Below are 27,369 nucleotides of genomic sequence, written 5' to 3'. Positions count from 1 at the left end.
GTTTATAGTTAATGGTTTAGGAAAATTTTTATGGGAACTTTACGGTATAGTTTTTGTTTTACAGTAAATGTCTTAAACAAAATTTTATGGAAACTTTACGGTTTATAGTTTTTGGTTTACAGTTAATGATTTGAACAAAATTTTATGGAAACTTTACGGCTTACTTTTTAATTCATAGTTAATGCCTAAATAAACAATTTTATAGAAACTTTACGGTTTGTAGTCTTTGGTTTACAGTTAATGGTTTAAACGAAACTTTAAGGGAAATTTACGGTTTAGTTTTTGTTTTACAGTTTATGGCTTAAACAACAATTTTATGGAAACTTTACGGTTTATAGTTTATGGTTTACAGTTAATGGTTTAAACAAATTGTATGGAAACTTTACGGTTTAAAGTTTTTGCGGTTTAAAGTTTTTGGTTAACCGTTAATGTTTTGAACAAAATTTTATGGAAACTTTACGGTTTATAGTTTTTGGTCTACAGTTAATAAATTAAACAAAATTCTATGGGAACTTGATGGTTTTCTTTTTAATTCGCAGTTAATCCCTTAAACCACAAATTTATGGAAACTTTCCCGTTTGTAGTTTTTGGTTTACAGTTAATGGCTTAAACGAGATTCTATGCAAACTTTACGGCTTAGTTTTTAATTTACAGTTAATGCCTAAAACAACAATTTTATAGAAACTTTACGGTTTGTAGTCTTTGGTTTAAACGAAACTTTAAGTGAACTTTCCGGTTTAGTTCTTGTTTCAATGTTTATTGCTTTAAACAACAATTTTATGGAAACTTTACGTTTTATAGTTTATGGTTTACAGTTAATGGTTTAAACAAATTGTATGGAAACTTTACGGTTTAAAGTTTTTGGTTTACAGTTAGGGGTTTGAACAAAATTGTATGGAAACTTTACGGTTTATAGTTTTTGGTTTACAGTTAATGGCTACAATTTTCTGGTTCTGCAAAGCTGGTATCTTTTATAAGTTTGACGATGATTTGCACGTACAACGGGTATGTTGCGACATCGGCGTTACTATTTCTCGAAAATTTTCGTTATTATGAAGTCAATTTCATCTTTTGAGACATTTAGAAAAATTAATAAAAAACCAAGTTCCGTGACTTATAAGTGGGTAGTTAAAATGTAGGTATAATATAATATATTATAATATAATATATATTATAATTAACAAATTCGACTTATTATTAATGTAAGTTAATATAGTTAATTATCAAAGTTATTAATAATACGCTATTGATTAACATTATATTATCAACTAATAATATATTAAGGTAGAACTTGAATCTTAAAAACTACCAGACATATCTGATGTAGAGATTAACAAATTATATACTTGATGAAATTGTGGATTTGATCAATCAGACTTGATGAAATTATACTTGATTAAATTTCTATTTAATCGATTTTTAACCGATTAAATTGATATTTGATTAAAACAGAAGAACATACCAACACTCTTCGCCATATATCGTTAACATTGGCAGCAAAAATTTTACCAGAGTCAACATATTTCTCATGGCTAATGGGTTTAGCATTTGTAGCTTTCACCAATTCTCCAAAATCTTCATTAAACAGGCGAGGCAAGTTCTTCAATTGATCCTGAAAAAAAGGAACCTAACAAATATCCAGAATAAAACCGAGCCATATCTAGATTTTCCCTCAAGGAGGGAGGGGGAGGGGGACTTTTCATTTTGTCTCCTCCTGTCACACCGTCAATACCGTAGAGCATGGGTCGGTAACCTGCGGCCCGCGAGGAATCATGAATAAAACAGGATTTTGGAGCCATGGGGCAATAGACAATTGGTTGACTCAAAGTTAGAGCAAGCTTCAAAGAGAAGTAACAGTCGGTTGTATGATCCTTCTTTTCACGTCATTAGGAATTCCAAAATGAAACAAGTTGCCTGTCTGCAAAATGAACGAAAAACTTGCCTGTCTGCCTCTCCTCTCCTTTTTTTAGAAAGCAACAAATTATTTCATCAACAGAAAAATATAGGCTAGATTCATCTATGATAGGTAATATACTTCCATCCTCCAAATTTCAACTAACTGGGAGGCTACTTCAGAACAACAAGGTAGAACAAGCCTTATTTTCATCACTTTCTGTACCATTAATAGACCAAATTCATTGTATGTTGTTGTTTTTTTCAGACAATGAACGAAAAAGAGCGAGAGTATAACATTATTGTCTTCTCCTTGAAGTACTTTACAAACATTTTCATCACATTCTGTACCATTAATAGACCAAATTCATTGTGTTTTTTTTCAGACAACGAACGAACAATGAATGAAAAATTATTAATGTTTTAACTTTTATAACTTTAATAAATCAAAAAATATTAACATTTGGATTACTAAATATAAGTATATGTATATTAAACTGACAATGCGCATTCATTTGTATTTTTTTCAGTAAAGTGCAAATTATGTTCTGGCCTTGGGAAGGCATAGGGGTTTTGAGCGCAAATTATGTTAATTTCTGCTTGTTTTGAGTTTGACTTGGTTATTCATTGTAATTTCTGTTCATTTTGGGTTTCATTTATTTATCGATGCTGATTCGTGGTAGTTTCAGGCTTGGTAGATTATTTAATTTCATTTTTGCTGGGGGAGCAAAACTCCCTCTGAAAAAAATCATAGGCACTGCCTTGATGTCTTCAGCTGTAAAATCACCCCCAGAGTCCTTAGGAGAACAAAATTTTATGGAAACTTTACGGTTTATAGTTTTTGGTTTAAAGTTAATAAATTAAAACGAAATTTTATAGGAACTTGATGGATGATTTTTTTTTTCATAGTTAATGACTTAAACAAAAACTTTATTGAAACTTTAAGGTTTATATTTTATGTTTTAAATTTAATGCCTTGAACTAGATTTTATGGGAGCTTTACGGTTTATAGTTTTTGGTTTAAAGTTAATGGCTTAAACAAAATTTAATGGAAACTTTACTGTTTATTTTTTGTTTTACAGTTAATGGCTTAAACAACAATTTTATGGAAACTTTACAGTTCATAGTTTTTCGTTTACAGTTAATGGTTTAACCAAAATTTTATGGAAACTACGGTTTATAGTTTTTGTTTTACAGTCAATGGCTTAAACAAAATTTTATGGGAACTTGACGGTTTAGTTTTTGTTTTATGGAAATTTTATGGAATCTTTAAATTTTATAGTTTTTGGTTTACAGTTAATGGTTTAAACAAAATTTTATGGAAGCTTTACGGTTAATAGTTTTTGTTTTACAGTTAATATCTTAAACAAAATTTTATGGGAACTTTAAGGTTTAGTTTTTACTACACAATTAATGCCTCAGACAAAAACTTAATGGACACTTTACGGTTTATAGTTTTTTGTTTAAAGTAGATGGTTAAAACAATTCTTTGTGGAAAATTTACGGTTTATAGTTTTTGGTTTACAGTTAATGGTTTAAACAAAATTTTATGGGAGCTTTACGGTTTATAGTTTTTGGTTTACAGTTAATGGCTTAAAAAAATTTAATGGGAACTTTACGGTTTATAGTTTTTGGTTTACAGTTAATGGTTTCAACAAAATTTTATGGAAACTTTACGGTTTATAGTTTTTGGTTTACCGTTAATGGCTTAAACAAAATTTGATGGGAAATTTACTGTTTAGTTTTGTTTTACAGTTAATGGCTTAAACGAAATTTTATGGCAAATTTACGGTCTAGTTTTGTTTTACAGTTAATGCCTTGAACAACAATTTTATGGAAACTCTACGGTTTGTAGTTTTTGATTTAAAGTTATTGGCTTAATCAGAACTGTATGGAAACTTTATGGCTTATTTTTTGGTTTACAGTTAATAAATTAATCAAAATTTTATGGGAACTTTACGGTTTAGTTTTTATTTCACAGTTAATGCCTTAAACAACAATTTTATGGAAACTCTACGGTTTATAGTTATTGGTTTAAAGTTAATAACTTAAACGAAATTTTATGGGAACTTTACGGTTTAGTTTTTAATTCACAGTTAATGGCTTAAACAAAACTTTATGGAAACTTTACGGTTTATAGTTTTTGGTTTACAGTTAGTGGTTTAAAAAAAATTGTATGAGAGCTTTACGGTTTATAGTTTTTGATTTACAGTTAACGGCTTAAAAAAATTTAATGGGAACTTTACGGATTATAGTTTTTGGTTTATAGTTAATGTTTTCAACAAAATGTTATGGAAACTTTACGGTTTATAGTTTTTGGTTTACCGTTAATGGCTTAAACAAAATTTTATGGGAACTTTACGTTTTAGTATTGTTTTACAGTTAATGGCTCAAACGAAACTTTATGGCAACTTTACGGTCTAGTTTTTATTTCACAGTTAATGACTTAAACAACAATTTTATGGAAACTCTACGGTTTGTAGTTTTTGATTTAAAGTTAATTTCTTAAACAGAACTTTATGGAAACTTTATGGTTTAGTTTTTGGTTTACAGTTAATAAATTAAACGAAATTTTATGGGAACTTTACGGTTTAGTTTTTATTTCACAGTTAATGCCTTAAACAACAATTTTATGGAAACTCTACGGTTTTTAGTTTTTTATTTAAAGTTAATATATTAATCAAAAATTTTTATACACTTAACGGTTTATATTTATTGTTTTACATTTAATAAATTAAACTAAATTTAATGGGAACTTTACTGTTGAGTTTTTTTTTCATATTTAATGCCTTAAACAACAATTTTATAGAAACTTTACGGTTTATAGTTTTTGTTTACAGTTAATGGTTTAACCAAAATTTTAGGGAAACTTTACTGTTTATAGTTTTTGTTTTACAGTTAATGGCTTAAACAAAAATTTATGGAAACTTTATTGTTTATAGTTTTTTGTTTAAAGTTAATTTCTTAAAATAAATATTATATGAACTTTGAAATTTAAAGTTTTTAATTTACTCTTTAAAAAAAATTTATTGGATTACAAGTTAATTGCTTAAAATAAATTTTAGGGAACTTTGATATTTAATGTTTTTGATTTACTCTTAATCACAATTTTATGGGACCTTTACGGCTTATAGTTTCTGGTATACAGTTAATGAAATAAAATTAGTTTTATGGGCGATTTCCATGTTGGTTTACAGTTAATAGTTTAAGGTTTATTACTGTTTACTTTACGGTTTACAGTTTTTGGTTCAAAGTTAATGGTTTAAACAAAATTTTATGGGAGCTTTACGGTTTCTAGTTTTTGGTTTACAGTTAATGTCTTAAACAAAATTTTATGTAAACTTTACTGTTTATAGTTTTTGGTTTACAGTTAATGGCTTGAACAAAATTTTATGGAAAACTTACGGTTTATAGTTTTTGGTTTACAATTAGTGGCTTAAGCCCAGTTATATGGGAAATTTCCAGGTTATAGTTCTTGAGTTTATAGTTAATGTCTTTAACAAAATAAATGGTGACGAAGACCACACTGCCTTTCCATTTCAAATTGGGCGTTGGACTCGCATTTTTTTTTTAAACTTATCTTTTGGGGACGCTACATGGATGACTCAATTTCCCTTTGGGATTATGGGGAAAATGATATTAAGATTTTTAGATCACCTTAATACGTATGACAAAATTTACAGTTTACCTTATAAATTTAAATTGCAAATAAAACCCAAATCATAGATTTGTTTATTATTCTTAGCTTATACAAAATCAATTTTACTATTTACAGAGAACCAACACGAACCACTAGATCTTTACCTTTCCCATCACACCACCCCCCCCACCCCCCACAAGCTAAATGAGCTGTCGTACTGTCTCTCGTCGATCGTGCCCTAAGCATACGGGAACCATAAGGTTTATTGTTTTTGATTTACAGCTAATGGCTTAAGCAAAATTTTTTAAGAACTTTAAGGTTCACAGTCTTTGGTTTACAGTTAATGACTTAAACGAAATTATATGGGAGCTTTAGGGTTTAAGTTTTTGGTTTATAGTTAATAACTCATACAAAAATGAATGAAATTTAACGGTTTATAGTATTTGGGTTACAGTTAATGGATTAAACAAAATTTTATGGGAACTTTACGGTTTATAGTATTTAGTTTATAGTTAATGGCTTAAACAAAATTTTATGGAAGTTACGGTTTACAGTATTTGGTTTACAGTTAATGGCTTAAACAAAATTATATGGGAGTTTTACGGTTTATAGTTTTTGGTTTACAGTTAATGGCTTAACCGAAATTATATGGGAGCTTTAGGGTTTAAAGTTTTTGGTTTATAGTTAATAGCTCATACATAACTGAATGGAGACTTTACGGTTTATAGTATTTGGTTTACAGTTAATGACTTAAACAAAAGTTTATGGAAACTTTACGGTTTATAGTATTTGGTTTACAGTTAATGGCTTAAACGAAATTTTATGGGAGCTTTAAGGTTTATAGTTTTAGGTTTAGTTAATGGCTTAAACAAAATTTGATGGGAACTTTACGGTTTATAGTATTTGATTTACAGTTAATGGCTCAAACAAATTTTATTGAAACTTTACGGTTTATAGTTTTTGGTTTATAGCCAATGGCTTAAACAAAATTTTATGAGAACTTTACGGTTTATAATTTTTTAATTTACAGTTTATAGATTAAACAAAATTTAATGGAAACTTTACGGTTTATAGTCTTAGGTTTACAGTTAATGGCTTGAACAAATTTTTATGGAAAATTTACGGTTTATAGTTTTTGGTTTACAGTTAATGGCTTAAACAAAATTTTATGGGAGCTTTAAGGTTTATAGTTTTAGGTTTAGTTAATGGCTTAAACAAATTTTAGGCGAATTTTACGGTTTATAGTTTTTGGGTTACGATGAATGGCTTCAGCAAAATTTTATGGGATCTTTACGGTTTAGTTTTTGCTTTACAGTTAATGACTTAAGCAAGATATTATGGGAACTTTCTGGTTTATAATTTTTGGTCTACAGATAATTGCTTAAACAAGATTTTATGTGAACTTTCCAGTTTATAATTTTTGGTTTACAGTTAATGGCTGAAACAAAATTTTTCGGGAACTTTGTCGTGTATAGCTTTTTGTTTACAGTTAATGGCTGAAAATTTTTTTATTGGAAATTAATGTTTAATTTCTGGTCTGCACTTAGTGGCTTAAACTAAATGTTATGGGAACTTTAAGGTTTATAGTTTTTGGTTTACAGTAAATGGATTAATCAAAATTCATAGTTTATGATCTTTCAAAATTTGATATTAAAAAAATATGTCAAGGTCCCCAATGCTTACGATTTATAGTTCGTGATTTAACCCAAATTTACAGCTTATGGCTTTCAGTTGTTCAAAATTAGATATTGAAAAAATATGCATAGAGCTCCAAGTCCTTTACTTACGATTTATGCATAATGGTTTAATGCGAATTATGAATTTTACAACTGCTTCTGTGTGTGATAAATCTTTAAATGAGTTTCAAATAAAGATTTCCCATGCATACAGTCGTATTTCGAAATGGATTGATGCAAATAAACTAGTACTTAATACGAAAAAACTGAACTTATTATTCTTTCTAGAGTTGGGTGCAGGTTTCCACAACTGACTAACATTTGCGTCAACTGACTAACATGCTTGAAAATGGCTTATCGTCTATTGAAAGAGCCTGAAGTATTCGTTATCTGGGTGTGGTTATCGACGAGAATCAAACAGTTCGTGGTAACGAACTGTAAGTAAGGAGCGACCCGGCTCAATGGTAACCGAAACTCTAAAAAACGGAATTTTGATACCAATAGATACATCAAAAGAATCAGATTTTAATTCTGATTTCAAATATATAAGTTTCATTAAGTTTAAGCTTACCCATCAAAAGTTACGTGCCTGAGAAAATTTGGCTGATTTTCGAAAAAAGGGGGAAAGACCCCCTAAAAGTTATAGAACCTTAATGAAAATCACACCATCATATTCAGCGTATCAGAGAACCCTACTGTAGAGGTTTCAAGCTCATATCTACAAAAATGTGGAATTTTGCATTTTTTGCCAGAAGAAAGATCAGGGATGCGTGTTTGTTTGTTTGTTTTTTTTTTTTTCCAGGGGTGATCGTATCGACCCAGTGGTCCTAGAATATCGTGGGAGGGCTCATTAGAACGGAAATTAAAAGTTCAAGTGCCCTTTTTAAGTGACCAAAAAAATGGAGGGCACCTAGGCCCCCTTCCACGCTCATTTTTTCCCAAAGTCACCCGATCAAAATTTTGAGATAGCCATTTTGTTCAGCATGGTCAAAAATATGATAAAAATGTCTTTTAGGATGACTTGATCCCCTAAAGTCCCCAGGGGGAGGGCTGAAAGTTATGAACTTTACTCAATGTTAACATATAGTATTGGTTATTGGGAAGTATACAGACTTTTTCAGAGGAGATTTTTTCTGGTAGGTGGGGGAAGGAGAGTGTCGGGGGCTATATGGAAGGATCTTTCCATGAAGGAAGTTTACATGGGGGAAGGGACATTGCTATGAAGGGGGCGCCGGATTTCCCAGCATTATTAAAAAAAAAGATCAGGAACTAAATAAAAAAAAACAAGTTTTTCAACTGATCAACTGATTGTGATTAAGAGGTCATTTTTAAAGAACTGGAAAAAAAATTCGAACTATAGTTTAAAGAGCAGGGTATTGACTAGGGGGCGAACCCCCTAATATACGTGTTAAAAATTTATGAATATAGAAGTTCGTTACGTAAGTTAATTCTAAGTTACGTATATTTATTACTAATAAAAACGTTCGTAAATAAAATTAAACAAGTTTCGAGAAAGCCATTTAACCAAATATAATATGCAAATTTTGTTTTAATTATTCATGTACGGTGAGCCAAAATCAAAACCTGCATTAATTCAAAAACGTTCAAAAATTAAATAAAAAAAACAAGTTTTTTTAACTGAAAGTAAGGAACGACGTTAAAACCTAAAACGAACAGAAATTATTCCGTATATGAAGGGGGCTGTCCCCTCCTCAACGCCTCGCTCTTTACGCTAAAGCTTTTTTATTGTTTAAAAAAATAGAGTTGTGAGAAAGTCAAACTTTAGCGTAAAGAGCGAGGCGTTGAGGAGGGGACAGCCCCCTTCATATACGGAATAATTTCTGTTCGTTTTAAGTTTTAACGTCGTTCCTTACTTTCAGTTAAAAAAACTTGTTTCTTTTATTTAATCTTTCATGGAAGGATCACATAATGTAATGTGAAATAATCATATATCACATAAATGTTGTTCGTGCCTAAGCATAACGAGGCGTTGGTATTATGAACCAGCTAAAACATTTAATTCCTTACTCCGCACTTAAGTCACTTAATTTTAATTTAGAACAATCTCATTTTGATTATGCGGAATTGGTTTACCTAAATAAACTTCAGTCTAATAGTATCATTCCACTTCAAAAGATACAGAATAAGGCTGATCGTGTCCTTAAGAGCTTTAAAAATTAAAAATTTATTTTGGTGTAGGATAGTGTCTTGTATTTCTAATTTTTTGATTGTTTGGGTATGGTCTTTCTGCACTCCCTGCCCACTGTAGCCTGATAATTGGTATTGTTATGTTATATTTTTATATATTACTATGTTGCTATCTACCGATGCAACACGGATGTTTTTGTATGGTCTTTCTGTACTCCCTGCCCAAGGTAGCCTGATAATTGGCATTTTTATTGTTATGTTACATTGTTATGTTAAGTTATATTATATTTTTATTGTTATAGTCTTTCTGCATTCCCTTCCCACTGTAGGCTCTTATTTTGTTTTTTTATTTTTATTGAATATTGTTATTGGTATTGTTATGTAATGTTATATGTTCTATTATATTGTTATGTGTTCATTGTTTGTCTGAACTCCCTGCGCACTGTAACCTGATAATTAGTATTGTTATTGTTATATTATATTGTTATTGTTATGTTATATGTTATATTATATTGTTATTGATATTGTCTTTCTGCTATCTGTTCTCACTGTAGCCTGATAATTGGCATTGTTTTTTTATTTTTTATTTTTTTTTATACTGTTATGTTCTTTCTGAACTCCCTTCTAACTGTAGCCTGATAATTTGTATTGTTATTTTATGTTATGTTTTATATTTTTATGGTCTTTCTGCACTCCCTTCCCACTGTAGCCTGATAATTGGTATTGTTATGTAATGTTATATTGTTATGGTCTTGCTACACACCCTGCCTACTGTAGCCTGATAATTGGTATTGTTATTGTTATGTTATATTGTTATTGTTATATTGTGTTATATGTTATATTATATTGTTATTGTTATGGTCTTTCTGCACTCCCTTCCAACTGTAGCCTGATAATTGTTATTGTTATGTTATTTTGTTATTGTTATATTTTATATTGTTATGGTCTTTCTGCACTCCCTTCCCACTGTAGCCTGATAATTGGTATTGTTATGTAATGTTATATGTTATATTATATTGTTATGGTCTTGCTGCAAACCCTGCCCACTGTAGCCTGATAATTAGTATTGTCTCAAACGAACATGTGCTGGCGATATGTTGGGTGGCAAGTAAATGGTATATAGTGGCAAGTCAATGTAGCGCCGTAGATGTTAGACTTTTACAGTGAGAGAAGGAGGCGATACCCAAACTCTTGTCTGTAGTGATTTTTGTTAGTTCCAAGCTTAATTTGCATATTCAATTCAAGTTTCCCTCGTTTTAAGATTTATTTATTCATTTATATTAATATCTACTGCATGTTTGTTTGCATTGATTGTTTATTTAATTTCTGTTAGAGGCGGCGGCGTTCGGTCGACTTTAAATTAATTTTACGGCAATACTTTATTGCGTCAACCGCAAAGTCGGAGCTTTTCCTTCTCAGGTGGTTTAGTATTTAGATTTTCCTGATTAAAAATCAAGCACGGCCCAAATTTTCGGGTGTTTCCCCAAAAATCAATGAGTCACCCCGAAAAAAAAATTTGGTTCCCCATATCCCCGAAAATCATGCAATCATGGTGCCACCCCTAGCGATTTATCACCAGTGATTTTCCCTGCCAAATATTACTTTGCATAACATAATTCTTCACTATTCTCTTGTTCGTTAAAGTTCGTCTCTTCTGTTACTTTGCATAAAAACCAGACAGATGCAATATACAAGTGCGATTATTGCATTATACAGAGTTCTTCATGTGTTGACAAAAAAAGGATTGTCTTTATGAAATGAATTTAAATAATTTCGAATGCAGTTTCTCAAGCGCTATTTCGTACATCATTCGTAGTCAATAATTGTTCAGCCTTCAGTTGGATTTTGAAATTGATAGCCAACAGATTGTTTCTACAGCTGAATTGTAAGTTTGCAGAATTTTTTTTTCTTTTGCTGTTTTTATATAAGATTTCATTAATTTATAATGCGAAACTTTTTAACGCCTGATATAAAAATTAAGATTATTTATTAAATACTTTACCCCCCCCCCCCAAAAAAAAACCTTTGTTTTATAAAAAATTGAGACAAATAATAAACGCATTAAATGGGTGGTTACTTAAATATTTAAACGGAATATAACCCAAAAATACGAGAAATAAAAAAAATGTAAATTATGGCCTCTAGGGGGGTGGGGGTTTAGGGGGCTATCATTTTTAAATGATAATACCTCATTTTTTTCATTGAAAGCAGGGATTCCAAAAAGATAATTATTTTTTTCATTTAAAGTGGAGACAGAAGAAAATGATATTAAATTCCCTGGGAAACCATTGAAATATTTTGATAGACTCAGGACCCACCATTGGGACTTGTTCAGTGTCTTGGGTATTTTGCGATTTCTCATAGGCTACTGGCCTAATTTGGCTTTTACGTGTGCTCCCTTTTAATTAGATTCTTTGGATCTTATTGAATGCAGCGGCGAATCTATGACTCAGTTTTCCAATAATTTCAGGTATATCTGAATAATTTCGACATTTTTGTTGTAGTCTTTGTACCCCTTTATTCATACACTAAATTTTTTTTTTCAATGAACACTTATCTGTTTAAAGTTATTTTGCGAGTTTGTTTGAACCATAGTGACATAGTTAACTATTATCTAAATTATGTTTCTAATGTAAAGCTGAGACAGCATACTATCAAGGTGGTATCCAGAGGGGGGGGGGGGTGGTGAGCGATAATATTTAAAGGGTAAAAACTCTATTTTTTTTCATTTTTTTAAAGAAGGGATGCCAATAAATTATTTTATTTTATTTAAAGTAAAGACGGTATCCTATCAATATGGTATCCAGGGGGGGGGGGTATAGGGCTGGATGTTACTTAAATTATAGTAATTTAATTTTTTTATTTAAAGCAGGGATGAAAAAAATTTGAAAATTTTAAAAAGATTAAAAATATTTTAATGAGCTATACTTGATACAGCACTTGTATAGTTTTATTGTCCAAAGGGAAAAGGACATATGTGTCCAACCCGTTTTTTTTTCTTATTGATGAAACGGGTTTACTTTGAAAACATTCATTTATAAGTACCAGGCAGATTCACACTAAAACAAAATGGTGTGACGAAAGCAAAACCAACAACCCCACCTACCGCTGCGCTCGAGTGGCCATGGTCCTTGGTCCAGTGCCCAAGTTACATTAAAAGGCCAGGTCATAATAAAAGCTTTCAAGTTGGGAAGTTCAAAGACGAGTCTTTGACAGTCTTGTGACCTCAGGGTACTAGATGTTGCAACGTTCTCACGTATCTACAGTGGTTTAAAAAATTCGATCACCCCACAAATGATTACCAAAAATATGCACAAACATAGCAAATGTAACATTTGGTATATTATAACACTTTTTTCAAGAAATTAAAGAAAAGCAAAAAAGGCTAAATATCCCTAACTACGCTTGAAAGCTATTTAAAATCGAAACTCTTAGGAGATTTTCATGGATATAACCATAGCAGAAGCTTTGAGCCTGGGTGGGGATCAAAGGGGAGTATGAGTATTTTGACCCGGGAGGACTTATTGTTTCGAATTTCTTAAATTTGGTAATTTTTGTGATCATTTGGAAATGTTCATCATGCATTTCTCCATTTGATAAATTTAATCCTTTTAGATACAGTTTATAATTTGACTGATATTAGGTATTTACGATTTTATACTTTGGAATGAATCCCAAAAATAAAAAATGAATAATATCCAAAAGAGTAGCCAAAAGCAATAAAAAAGCAGCAGTTGAGCCTTAGCCAAAATTAAATATATTCTATAAATAAGCCAAAAAAAACTTTAAAATTAATTTTTTTTTAAATTGTTATTAAAAACATTTTTTTAATATAATAAGAATTTTTAGTAATCAAAAATACCAAAAAAAAAAACAATCAATATAAAATTCACCCATTTAAAATGTTTTAAATGTGAAAAAAAATATACAGGCAAAGGGCGTTATGAAAATATTAAGCTTCTAAGTTCAGAGTTATATTCAAAGTTTTTACCCAGATAACTGACGAATTTTGTGATACGGTATTTGAAGTTTTTAATGCAGTAATGCTCGATGAAAAAATATCTATTAATTTTGATAATTATTAATGTTAAGAATAAATAGCTAATAGATACTTCAACTACTCGTATTATGCAGGTGTTCTGAAACGCCCCAGCCATTTCGTTTCTACCAGATTTCTACTTCTCTTGATGAATAACGAAGAAGACCAGTTTCCAGCCAGCGACTTGTGAATTTTCGAACCCATGAATAGGCTCAAATCTGTTGTAGATTTAAGCTGTGATTTGAGAAAGACTGCCTAAGAACCACTGACTGGTCCGATGTTTTAAATTGTCAAGAGGTAAATTCTGCCACAAATGGTTTTGCGCAACGACTAAGTGAGATTATCCATTCAACTTTTCCGATTCGTAAACCTAAACGAAAAACTATCCCTATATGCCCCTGGATGTCACACAGCCTCATTGTCTCCTCATATCGAAATAAAAAATTATATAAGTTATCCTGTATGACCAGTAGTGAGATTGACCCATCAAATTCCAAAAATTATAAAAACTTATACAAAAAACTCATCCTTGAAACGAAGAAAAATTAATCTTATAAAACAATTCTCAATTGCAAAGGAAACCTGAAAAAGATTTGGTCCACCATTAATGGTATACTCTCAAGAAATAGAAAATTACAGTCTATACCTATTCGCCTTAAAGACACAAATGGCAGATTCATTGACCTTTTACATGCACCTGACGCAGTTAATAATTATTTTTCCTCATACTGACTCCCGCTCCTCCTTACAGGCTGTACTCTCTTGCTTCATTTCTAGATCCATGTTTCTCTGCCCAACTGATAGCAACGAGGTACTTCAAATCCTCGGTTCTCTCCCTATTAGTTTTAAACCTGGCTGTCTTGGATCAAGTAATAATCTCCTGAAGACCATGTCTCCTTTTGTTTACGAGCCCATCAAGCATATTGCCAACCTATCTTTAACCCACAGAGTTTTCCCTGATTTACTAAAGTCAGCCATTGTTATTCCAGTTCTTAAAAAGGGTGATCCAACTGAGATAGGTCCAACTGAGTTATCGTCCAATCTCAATTCTTCCTGTTATATCCAAATTGCTCGAGAATTATCTTCAGACGTCTGTCTCCCTTTCTATTTGGCAGCCAGCACTCCGTTTCCTTGATTTATCCTCACCAATATGGCTTTAGGCCGAAATTTTCCACTTCTCATGCTCTAATTGACGCCAAAAAGTTCATACGCTCACAACTCGACCTTTAAAAACTGTATTGGGCTTATGTTTAGATTTCTCTAAGGTGTTTGACACGGTCAATCAAAGTATTTTAATAAATAAATTAAATAGCTATTGAATTTGTGGTGGTCCCCTCTCTTCGTTTGACTCTTTATATCTTGAAGGCTACAAAGTGTGAGCTTAGGTGGAGTATTCTCTCAACCCTTAACTGTCCAAAGGGGTGTCCCACAAGGCTCCGTTCTAGGCCCAATTTTATGTCTCCTATATATCAATGATCTTGCTATTGACCTGGGCCTGTCAGTGTATCCTTTACTATTTGCTGATTACAGCAAATTATTCCTCACTTGCACCAATTTAGCAACGGCAAGAACCTCTGCCCAATTACTTCTGAACAGAGTCCAAGCGTGGTGCCTTAAGAAGAACATGACCATTAATAGCACAAAAAGTCATGTAGTAATATTCAGAACTCCCTAAAACAAAGACGTAATCCAACCTGCTCTTGGTCTCAAGTACTGCTCCGACATCCTCCCACAGGTGGAGTTTGCCAAGTTTCTTGGTGTATTTATTGACTCATGCTTGTCGTTCTCTAATCATATTTCTTACATCATAGCAATAATTTTGAGAAAAGTAGCTATGATTAACCGTGTGAACTATTTTCTTCCTCCTGACATCCTAGTTACCTTCTATTATTCCTTGATTTTTCCTTACTTTCCTTGTTGTGGATCAGTTTGGGGAAATTAAAACCGGTCCTTCACTAAAAAACTCAAATTTGCCCAAAACCGTGCCATTAAAGCAGCTTTTCGGCTTCCCCGTCTATATCCAACCCGTGATTTGTGCTCAGATTATGGTACAGCTACACTAGATCAAATCATACAGAAACTAAACTTATCACCTGCTTACTCTGCTTTCCACAATAATCTTCCTCCTCAACTACTATCCTATTGCTGCCCAGCAATCTCCCATTTAAAAATCTATTATTCAAAGGAAAAAAATACCCTCCAGTGTTAAGCTAGCCACAAATTTCTGCACGCTGTGCAACAATGTAACAAAACTTATATAATTTAATCTTTCAAATTTTAACCTATTTGCTTTAATTACCCATATTTTATTCTTCAATCTTTTTTTTAAGCGTCACTAATTGTTTTTAAATACTTTAAAGTTCTCTTCTAGGATTTTTATTGTTATTGATGTTTGTGTTATGTTTTTATTCGAATAATAAATTGAAATTGAAATAGTGAAGTCTAAGGTCAGTAAAGCTTTTCACCTCTTTATTCAACTTAAGGGCAAGGATTCGAAGTTTTTTCTAAGTTGGTCTTTAGTTCTAATTTTTTTTCCCATGACTGTCACTGTTGATTACTTAGAGGCAGACCTTGATATCAAAAAGCCTAATTATCCGAGATGGAAAAAGTCCGAGATGGGATTATTTACCGCACTGTTTGGCACAATCCATTCCAATAAAGACAAAAATTAGAAAACTCTTCAATATAAAAAGACAAACTTTATGTCCAAGCAGGACGGATGATAAATAATTATAAGAAACAAAAAAGGAGGCGGTACCTTCAAAGTCCGATTTTCAAGGTTAACATAAACTACAGGATCCCCTCTCCTTTTCTTGAATTCATGCTGGAATCGTAAACGGTTTCCTGCTGTTTCCTCGGCGCTTTCTCGAAGCTTGAAATTTATATAAAATAATTACAATAATGATTGAAAAAAAAAACTTTGGTCCTTCTTCTTTTACTCCTATGATCTAAACTTAAAATTTCATAAAAAAATTTAGATTAAAACATACTGAAACAAAACCATAAAAAAATTATATAAGTATAATAAAAGTAGAAAAAATCAACACAAATCAATAGAAATAAGATATGATACAAAAAAGATAAGGCAAAATTTAGATTGGGGGTTTCTCTACGTAAAATTTTCTTTATTATCTTTGAATATGAAAAACAAATGTTTAGCTGATCATCATCATTTATTTTACACTAAATATAACACAAACAAAAACAAAACTGAGCGAGAAAAAATAGGGGTCCCCAGAAGCAGGCTTGTTGATATTTTCAATAAAAATAAAAAGAAAAAGATTAGTGTTGGTTGGATTTAACACATTTTGAGTCATAAAAAGACACAAACCCAATGCATACGAAGGCCAAATAATAACCAAGTGAAAAAGAATATTAGAACAAAGGACATCAAATTAAAAACATTTTTTTAACTGGATTTTTCTGCCTATTCGCACATTAAAAAGACAAATTAAAAATATTTTTTGGGTTACTTCAAAATTATGAAGTTTTTGGGGTAGTATCATATTTCCGTCAGTGTTGCCACATTGGAGCGTGAAAACAATTAGACAAAACAAGATTTTTAAATTCACCATCACTTTTCTGCGGCAACAATTCAATTAGTTACAATCTGTTGTTTCGTGCAAGAACCCTCATAAGCTATTTAGTCCCTTATATTTTTAGCTGCATTTTTGCTGATTTAAGCCCAAGTACCTTTTTTTTAACTTGGCGCCCATTACTACCAAAAACCGCATTAAATGCAAATAGTTACTTTTCATAAAAAATTGAATTGTTGAATGTTCCAGATTTTTAAGGATATTTTTCCTTATTTTTAGAAAAAAAATTCCCGAATTTAAAAAATACACTAAAGATGTTTGCCGAATACGGAATATATATATATATATATATATATATATATATATATATATATATATATATATATATATATTACATACTTTCATATATACACACATATTTTCATATATACATACATACCACATATACATACATATATACTTTCAAACATTAATTTCACTTTCATATTTTCGTACTTTAGTCAACGTAGGTAGAAGAAGAATTCAAATAAATTATAAAGAAGTTTTTCATTTACAAACACAGCAGCATTTTTATAAGTAGGTAGAATTGCATGGATATCCAATATCAAGGCAAACTGTCTATAGTTTTCAATTTCGCTCTATACAACAATACCGATCGGGATTTTATCTTTACATTTATGTTTACTTTTAAGTTCTACTTAATATTATTGCCTTGTGTTATTTATAGTTCCAATGTCATGGCATCCAATGTTTTAAGGAAAAAAAAACATCTTGGGAACTCTAAATTTGAAAACTGTAAAGTTCATCCGTTTTCAGCAAATAGGATAAGGAAAAGCATTCAGAGTTCTTTTTTTTAGGAAATCAGAACTCAACCCAAATGCTCAACCCTTCTCATGTCTGTTTATTTACAATTCAGTGTCTAGAGACAGTCAATTTAGACAAATCGCTGGGAGTATTTTACGGGGAGGGGTAAACGCCAGCTCCCATTCAGGACTACTCCTACAAGAAAAAGCAAATTATGACAAGTCGATAATTATTATGCTTATATATTGCCTACCTAGCTAAATACCCCTGTGAGTGGGACTTTAGAGTTTAGCTGTACTCTACACTCAAATTAAAACTTACCTCTTCCACATATTCTGTGTGGGTCTTTTCTCGTTTAGCAAATATATCTTCATACTCTTTACTAATCTCTTCTCTCAAGTCAATTTCCAGTTTTTCATTTTCTTTCAGTTTTTCTATTTCCAGTTTTTCGCCTCCGTTTACACACTGATTTTGGTCTTTTAGGTATTATTTGAAAAAAAACTACGTTTTCTAAAGAGTTAAAGAGGCCGAGTTACAAGGTCGAACCTTAAAACGTACAGGGATTATGAGGCACAGTTGGGGGCCTGCCGCCCCCAAACCCCCCGCTTTGGCAGCCTTTAAATAAAAAAAAAAGTTTTTTAAACTGAAAGTAAGGAGCGACATTAAATCTTAAAACGAACAGAAATTAGTCCGTATATGAAAGGGGCGGTGCCCTCCTCAACGCCTCGCTCTTTACGCTAAAGTTTGACTTTCTCACAGCTTTTTTTAAAACAATAAAAACTTTAGCGTAAAGAGCGAGGCGTTGAGGAAGGCACAGCTCCTTTCATATACGGAATAATTTCTGTTCGTTTTAAGATTGAATGTCGCTCCTTACTTTCAGTTTAAAAAACTTTTTTTTATTTAAAGGCTACGAAAGCGGGGGTTTGGGGGGCGGCAGCCCCCCAACTGTGCCTCCTAATCCCTGTACGTTTTAAGGTTCGACCTTGTAACTCAGCCTCTTTAACTCTTTAGAAAACGTAGTTTTTTTCAAATAATTTCTGCACGTTTTTGCACAGTTTATTACTTATTATTGCTTGACTAACTGTTTGCTGATCGTGTCAGGAGCTATTTAAAAAAGAAACTGAGTTTATTTTTTAAACTGTCAATTCAGTATATTAAAAATTTTTCTCTGACGGTGAATCGAACCCGGGTGTTCAGGCGGACAGTGAGGAGTATTGACCGCTGGACTAACGAGACACAATTATAATTGTTTATTAGTAAATGGACTCTATTGTTTAAAGCAAGCAAATCCCCAGAAAACTTGAGATTTGGTTTTTGGAAAACAGGGAAGGAGTGATCAGAGCTGAAATTTCGAGGATAAGCTCCAAGGCCCCCGGAAAAGTTATCTTCTAAATTTCAGCCCGATTAGAAAACAGGATAGGGGAGGTGTGGTGGGGAAAATTAACATGGGCTAGTACAGGAAAACGAGGTTTTTCGTAAATGTAACTTCAGGGGATAATTTTTTCGGTCTGAAAATATCAAAAGGCCCTAACAGGTCAAATTCTGCTTCTAATGAGTCCTCATTCACCCGGATCAGTTGTCAACTGTGGCCTGTAGGTGTGGATAACAAAAAAAAGAGAAATGAATTTTAAGTGGCTATATTTGGTTTTTTGAAAACAGGGAAAGAGTAATCAGAATGAGCTGAAATTTTGACGAAAAGTTCTCGAGCCCTAGAAAAGCGTAACCTTAAAATTTCAGCATAATCAAACAACGTTAACGGGGGGGTGGAGTGGAAGGGTCGAAACATCCGGCCCAGTTCATCTCATGAAGATAAAGTCGGAGGAGGATGAAATTTTGCACGTTTTTTAGTTTGAGCTTCGGCTACAAAATGCGATCACCGCCGTCTCTCTGCGGCCTCTAGGACCTGAAATTGCTTAACATTGTGGTGGGTCGCCTCTTTATAGAGGCACAAGTGTGCCTCCTTGATAAAGTCGGAGGGGGTGAAATTTGGCACGTTTCTTAGTTTGAGCTTGGGCTACAAAATGCGATGACCACTGTCTCTCTGCGACCACTAGGACCGGAAATTGCGTGCGGGCTCTTATAGGAAAACGAGTCCACGTTTTCCCGGGCTAGCCCGATTATAGCGGGTTCTTATAGGAAACCGATGTTTTTCGTAAATTAAAATTCGGGGGATAATTCTTTCGGTCTGAAAATATCAAAGGCCCTAACATGTCGAATTCTGCTTCTAATGAGTTCTCATTCACCCGGATCAGTTTTCAAATGTGGCCTGTAGGCATGGATAAGAAAAAACAAAAGAGAAATGAATTTTAAGTGGCTATATTTGGTATTTGAAAACAGGGAAGGAGTGATCGGATTGAGCTAAAATTTCGAGGATAAGCTCCCAGGCCCTAGGAAAGCTTAACCTCTAAATTTTAACCCAATCGGACAACATCAAAGGGGGCTGTGGTGGGAGGGTCGAAACTTCCGGCCCAGTTTACCCCATGAAGATAAAGTCGGAGGAGGATGAAATTTTGCAAGTTTCTTAGTTTGAACTTGGGCTACAAAATGCTATTACCACCGTCTCTCTGCGACCTCTAGGACCTGAAATCGCTTAACATTGTGGTGGGTCGCCTCTTTAGAGACACAAGTGTGCCTCCTTGATGACATTACTAAGTCATTAACTGGGCCTCTTATGCCGCAGTTATCAAGTTTAGTATGCAATATTTTGTAGGACATTGTATCAAATGCCTTTTTAATGTCAATAAAATTGTTGCAGGAATATCACCTTTGTCGAGGGCGTCATGAACAAACTGAGTCATTGCCATAATAGCACGCTCAGTAGAGTGAGACTTTCGGAACCCAAATTGCATCGGACTAAAACATCTAGATTTCATTAAAAAGCTGACTATATAGTTATATAGGCACTTTTCGAGCACCTTCCCAACTGGAGACCGGATTGAACTCTGCTGATATTGTGTTGGGTTCCTCGGGTCTCCTCCTTTATACAAACATATAATTCTTGCAGAATTGAAACAAGAAGGAAATCTTCCGGATTTAAAACAGAGGCTGAACACATGGGGAAGCGGGACTACAATATTCGGTATTATGCATTTAATCAGACTAGTAGATGAGCCATCAATCCCTTCCGAAGATCAATACTTTAAAAGGTTTGTTGTTAGTAAAAGTTCATCTGGCGTTACATGGGTAAGAAAAATGAAGAAATTGTGAGACGTGGGTAGATATGATTTGAAGTCCTCACCAGTTTCATTATCCAGATGACGGGCCAGGTTGCTTCCAGCAGTTGACGCAGTTTCCTCACCAATTTTTGCAAAGTGTATATTTAATGCATTGATAACTTCCACTTTCCCTAAGGCAAGTTTAGTTCCATCTTCAGCTATTAATTCATCAGGAAGATCATGGGTCTTATGCTTTCCTAAGCACATATTAATTACTTCCCATGTCTTCTGGGGGAGCCTTCTGCTTCAACAAATACTTCGGCGACGTATTGACTTTTTGCTGATCTTAAAATTTTTGTTAAATAATTTTTGTATCTGCGAAATTCAGCTAATTCAACTTCAGATGTAAGCATGTTTGTTTAAAAACGTTCATTCCAGGAGTAAATTATTTACTCCTGGAATTAAATTTAAACTTTAGTTTGTTGGGGTTTAGGGGTATTCACAGGTACCTACGTTGGTTTAATTAGGTTCCATCTTTACTACATGGTCTGCTTTACCCCCCCCCTCTAATATGCAAATATATAGCCTGAATGTGTTTCTGAACTATTCTATTTTCTTTTATTTAATTAGCGACACCAACACGTCACTTAGTGCGAGCTTAACGATTCTTAAAAAGGTACCAACAGAATAATTACATTGTTTTGATATTTATCGGGGTTATTGTTTTACTTGAAACACAAGTGGTAATTTAGGGTGTTAAAAAAAGTAGCAGACGGCTGAGACCCATTGGTTATGATGGGAAAATGTTTCGAAGGACCTTACGGATTATAATAAAGGACTATTAATTAGGGTTTTCTTATTTTGGGATTTTTTACTTTGTTTTGAGGATTTTAAAAGCCTGTTCCTGGTAGGTTTGGGAGCCCCCCCCCTTCCCAAAATTCTGTGCGAAATCTGGAAAAACTCAAAAAAAATTTTAAAAATAATTTTTTTGTGTAAACCCGGCCCCGCCCCCGAAAAATATTTTTGTGAAGTACCCACCTAAGAAAAACAGAATCAGAGAGAGAGTCCTGGTTAGGACTGTTTGATTTACTACGTTTGGCCCTTGCAGCCTCCTGTTGAATATCGCTATTGGTGATCAGGCTGATCAACTGAAATACATCATTCGAATAACGGTTCTTAATACCTGGATGCTTGAGTTGGACAAAAAAGTTTCCTGATTCGAAAATTGTTTCTAACACGCAATTATAACGAACTCCTGATAAGAAATAGATACCAAAAATAATTTATGCATACTAAAGTCACCTATGATACATTTAAATATAACTTAAATTTGTAACTGGTTAAGAGAGGCAAGGGATGGTAAGAGGCAGTCAAACTGGAAATTTATCTATCAAATTTAATAAAAAAAAATCTAAAGGCTCAGAAAATATGATACTTTCTTGTTATATATTGGACATTGAATAATCGAAGTTAGGCTAAGAAAAATGAAATCTACCAAAATGGGATAAAAAAGCAATAGTTCTGTAACAAAATTATAGAAACTAGAACAACAAATTATGAAAAATGGCTACCCACACAACATTATATTAAATATGTAAACCAACCTAACCAAAATACTAACTAAACATTCCATCAAAATTTAGCTAATATTTAGATTATTAGCAAGCGAAAGATGATTGCCAGTTAAAATTACCATGACCACCGGTTAGTGTCTCTGGTTTATGATGTAGATTCTTAGGTGGGCAACAGCCAACGAGGATCTATAAAAAATAGTTCTGTTGCTGCAATGTTTATGTCAGAAGAAATTATTTAAACCATTCTTGCTATTTCTTTTCATCTTAAGACTTTCGCAACTGACTTTGGCTAAATCTTGCATCATATCAGGCAACGACAGCTCTTCATCATAGGCAACACAATTGCACTGCGTAAGTAAAGAAAAATGATGGCACACTGTATTATTATTTTTTTTTGTTTCCATACCAGGGCACTTTGTATTAAAGGAATTGTCTTAGAAACTTAGACAAGGCCTCATTTGATTGAAAATTGGAGTGGCTGATTCCCTCTTTCATAGTAAAAAGTGATTGAAGGACCACTAGCCCCCCCCTCCCCACGCCCAACATTCCCCCAAACGCATCCCAACAAAATTTTGAGATAGCCATTTTGTCCAGCGTAGTTGATTTCCAGTTAGAAAATATGTTTTTGAGGAGGGCACTCTCCCACAACCCACAAGTTGTTTTGATGGATTACTCATTTCCAAAAATAATGTATATAAGTAGCACGTATGAATTAGCTGGCACATTTCAACACCCACCCTTAAGTTAGTTTTTATGACAAAAACTTAGACTTACTTTGGTGGAATTGTCTGGATAAGCGTTCCAACAACTTCAATTCTACGCCCGCTAGGGTTAATATATTTAACAGTGACATTTAAAAAAAACGAGTTATAAAAAATATTAACTGAATCAAAAACGTTACAAAAACAAACCAATGAGAATGAAAACATAATTCTTAGGACATTTTTGAATGATAACAAAAGAAGAATTTGCTATTATCTAGAAATTAAATTTATATTTACTTTCTTTTTTCCCAAACTTTGATAATGATTTTGAATAATCGTTGAAGATAAATTTCATATTTGATAAAAAAAATTTACAAAAACTGACTTGAAGTTACTAAAGTGAAACGCAAATGAAATAACACCTGGTAGTGTTTTAGGACTTAGCCGAGTAGAGTTTTGTCTTATGCGTATGTCTTTGGCTTCCGTTTCATGAAAAAAAATCTTTTAAGACATTGATATTAGCCTGCAATTTTATTGATAGTTGCAGCTATTACGGCTGGTCTAGTTTCTTTCACTCGGTTCTTCTTGTCATTCATATTAATATTCTTGAAAACTACAAAGCATATTGTCCTTTTAACTCAGTTCACATAATTTAATGCAACTAAGTTGCATTTTTCTGAAGCTTATAATTGCTATGACATAGAAACATTGCATAATAAAATAAACTTCGATGCTTCTTATTTAAATGACATTTTGGGGGGAAATGACTTTCAAGAAACATACTTCTCTGTTGTTCTTCATCAGATAATCCCATCTACTTGTTATCTATGCCAGATGCACGTCAAGCTTCATTGTTTTTGTATTATATAATCTATATTGTAAGATCATTATATATATTAAAAATTCCTTCTTTAGCTATTTAATTATCCTTTTCTGTTTTTCTTATTACATAATTCGGTTTTAAATTATTTAATTTTTTTTTAATATAAAATTTGTTTTTTGAAATTGTTTTTTTTTTTTTTTTTTATTTATTAGATCTTCATTAAAGTATACTTTTTTTTTATTATATTGGGTAAAATGTAACCTATTTAATAATCTTTTTTGTAAAGATAGTGGCCTGTAAACTGAAAAAAGAAAAAATTAACCCAAAAAGTACCTATTGCCTGTTAAAAAATGATTTACTGGCTTGGATTTCGGATTCTGGTATTAATATCAGTTAATAAAGATTGAATCTTAGCCCTAACTTTCTGAAAGGTGAATGTGCCCCAAGTGGTAAAACTGTTTCTGAGTCCCTCTTTTTTTTTACGATTTTGCCTTTACTGCCTAATTTCAACAAAATTTTTAAACCGGAATTGCAATTCTTATCATTTGTTTGCACTAGCCAAACTGGCGTTTAATAAGTTTCTACAATGAGGAGTTGGAACCTCAGATAAATTTTTCTTTTGTATAGAAACAAAAAGATTCACATCGTCAGTTGATAAAATGGGAGGGGGCTACCAACCCCATTATGCGTGGTGTTGTGTTCCTTCTAGCATCAGAAGACGTGGGCAACAGAAAGGTAAAACTAAGCAAATGCCTTGAGAAGGATGCTTCGCTTTTGAAATCATTGCTCAAAGAAATTTGGTCAAAAGCCTAAGAGAAGTTGTCAGGCAAAGACACCATTGTCACATTATGCACCAGTCAGTGTGCGAAGTCCTAAGTCTAAGTAAATAAGTAATTCCTATTTTATCCAAGTAGCTTGAGAGCGTCTGGGCTTTTTAAGAATCAGATCCATGTCTCTTACCTAAAATATCAAGGTTTTTACAATTTTCCCACTATTTGTTTTTAGATTCCCCCTCTCCTTCTACCGCGCTCCCTCTCCCCCCCCCCCGAACCAAAAAAAGAAAATATGTACGTGTAAGTTTTATCCTTTAGATCAAAGGCCAAGCAGATGGTGCAAGAGACAGGATGCCTACCTCTCCCCGAACAAATAAACCTACACTGGGTGAAATCAAAGGCAGGACAATAGTGCCACCTAAGGCAAGAGCAACATGGTCACAATTTATTATTTACTTATCCTTTTTTTTTACAAAGGTACTCTGCTTGGATTGATTTTTTGAAAAAACTTTGAAAGGGTTTTCATTTTGTTTGTAAAATGAAAGTTTGCATGGGAACGACCCTTCACACTCCTATCCTTTCCCATGCAATCAACATTTTGAGATTCTCATTTGTTCAGCATAGTTGACAAATTGAGTAATTATGTCTTTGGAGGAAAAAAACCCCTCCCTCGTAGCCCTTAGGGCACGGATCACAAGTTAAACATCATTGGCAGAAACGGTGTTCATTGAAGGTTTGGTTAGTTTTTCCTCTGAGTGACCTCATTTGATTAACTACAAAAGTTTCTAGGACCTGCTTTTTAGAGTCACAGCAATCAGAATTAAACTACCCTGGTCACAATAGCTCTGTTCCCCCAAATTTATCTGATATAAGTTTCGAGACATCCACTTTGTATAAAAATTGTTCAGATAGACCAAGAGATCATGAGTATTCCCCAAACCCGCAGAAATCTGGGGATATAGACTGTCAGTTTTGTTTAGGAGACCTAAAAGCTACAGTATAGGGGCAATTATAGACGGAGTGGTCATATAAACTTTAGAGAAGCATCATTTGATTGAAAATCTGATATTCTTAAGCTATTTTTAAGATTTAAAATTGAATAGAGGTTCCTTTGTGTCAGACATGAGCTATTTGGAACTAAAAATCTCACCTCTTATTTCTTTCACTGTTCAGAACTATAATTCAAATCCTATAATTATCTTCCTCCCTATAATTGTTTAATTAAACAATTAAAGATGTTAATTATGTGTAAATTAAATAATTAACTGTAAAATTTAATAAAACAATTAAAAATTTGATAAATAAATAATCAATGGAACCAAGGGGCTTGATGTTTTATCAATGGTTTATATAGTTATATAATGGTTGTATAATTCAGAAAAGTGTTGTAAATCCCAGAATATTCCAACACGAATATTCCAACTCACCTTTGGCTGTTAGGTATTCGGTTTTAATTCTATCTAATTTTGGATTTTATAGAACTTTATTCATTTTTAATTTTGGGTTTTCATTGGTTTTTATTTTTGTTTTTTTTTCACATTGACTCTCCACGTTTGGTTTTTCTCTGTTTTTTTTTTTTTTGTAATTTTCCTTGATTTTTTTTTGTTTGAGCTAAAGAAGAGACGAGGTTGTCTTATTGAAACATTCGCTTTGTTTGTTTTTTTCCAGTAATTTTCGTTGGTCTTGAAAAGAAACGTTTTTCTAAAAATTTTGTGGCAGTTGATCTTTTACATAATCTTATTATACGCGTATTGTCTTACAACTCACCAAATGCAACAGGCAACGAGTGCATAGCCTTCCCTTTGACTGGGATCACCTCTGATTGGCCAAAGGATATCAACGTTTAGTGGCAATCACGTCCTCGACTAAGTTTCCCTATGCCTTGCACAAGTTTCAAAGTGAGCCAGTTGATCTTCCGTTGTGTTACGTAAGGTTTTGTGTTGTGTTGTGTTTACGTTGTGTTATGGAAGTCGCCGGAGAATCTTGGGTTCAAGTTTCACACCGGTAACAATTTTTTCTAGCAAGTATCTTTAATTAACATCTCAACTTTTTCCTGAAAACTAGCTATTATAATTCAGAAACCTGAATTATATAAGTTATATATAAGTTATAGTTATATAATGGTTAATATAGGCAGATATATAATTATCTATAATTATCAAATCCTATAATTTAATTATATAATTAAATCCTATAGGCAAGACCGTAAAAAAAAAGGAATTCAGAGACTTGTAGACCAAATTATTTCCCTTGCTTAGTTGAAATCTACTGGATTTAAAAAATGAGAAAATACGAACCTCGGTTATGTCGAAGGCTAACGCACCTATTTTGCCAACCAAGTATGCCAGCTGGTTAAAACAGAATTCGTAAGCAAAAAGTTGACCTTAAAAAAAAAAGAAATTAGGTTTACATAAGACCATTATAAATATCCATCGATTAATTAGTAAAAAATGTATACATTAACAAACATAAAGAGACTGACAAAAGAGTGTAGCCCAATTTTCTCTGGTCACTAGAAAGAGCTACCACCCCAAGGGATTTTTAGAGGGGTGGGGCAGGGGAGCTACTTCCTCCCTAGAACTTCAAATTTACAGTAGTCATGGC

The 27,369-nt window shown here is 32.7% G+C and overlaps 1 long non-coding RNA gene across 1 annotated transcript; it reads right to left on the bottom strand.

Moving 5' to 3' along the window:
• Positions 1 to 762: 762 nt before the first annotated feature.
• LOC148950793 (uncharacterized) lies at positions 763 to 27,156 on the bottom strand. The gene is made up of 3 exons (XR_016141854.1): positions 27,063 to 27,156; positions 16,155 to 16,268; positions 763 to 1,612 (listed from the first exon to the last, which is right to left on the bottom strand). It is a non-coding gene; the product is annotated as an uncharacterized LOC148950793 (long non-coding RNA).
• Positions 27,157 to 27,369: the final 213 nt, after the last annotated feature.

The sequence above is a fragment of the Artemia sp. Qi Xiang Cuo genome, chromosome 6, assembly GCF_049724085.1.
Source record: "Artemia sp. Qi Xiang Cuo chromosome 6, ASM4972408v1, whole genome shotgun sequence".
Taxonomy (NCBI): Eukaryota; Metazoa; Arthropoda; class Branchiopoda; order Anostraca; family Artemiidae; genus Artemia; species Artemia sp. Qi Xiang Cuo.
Note: the sequence above shows the minus strand (reverse complement) of the source record. Positions and strands in the feature narration are given on the sequence as shown.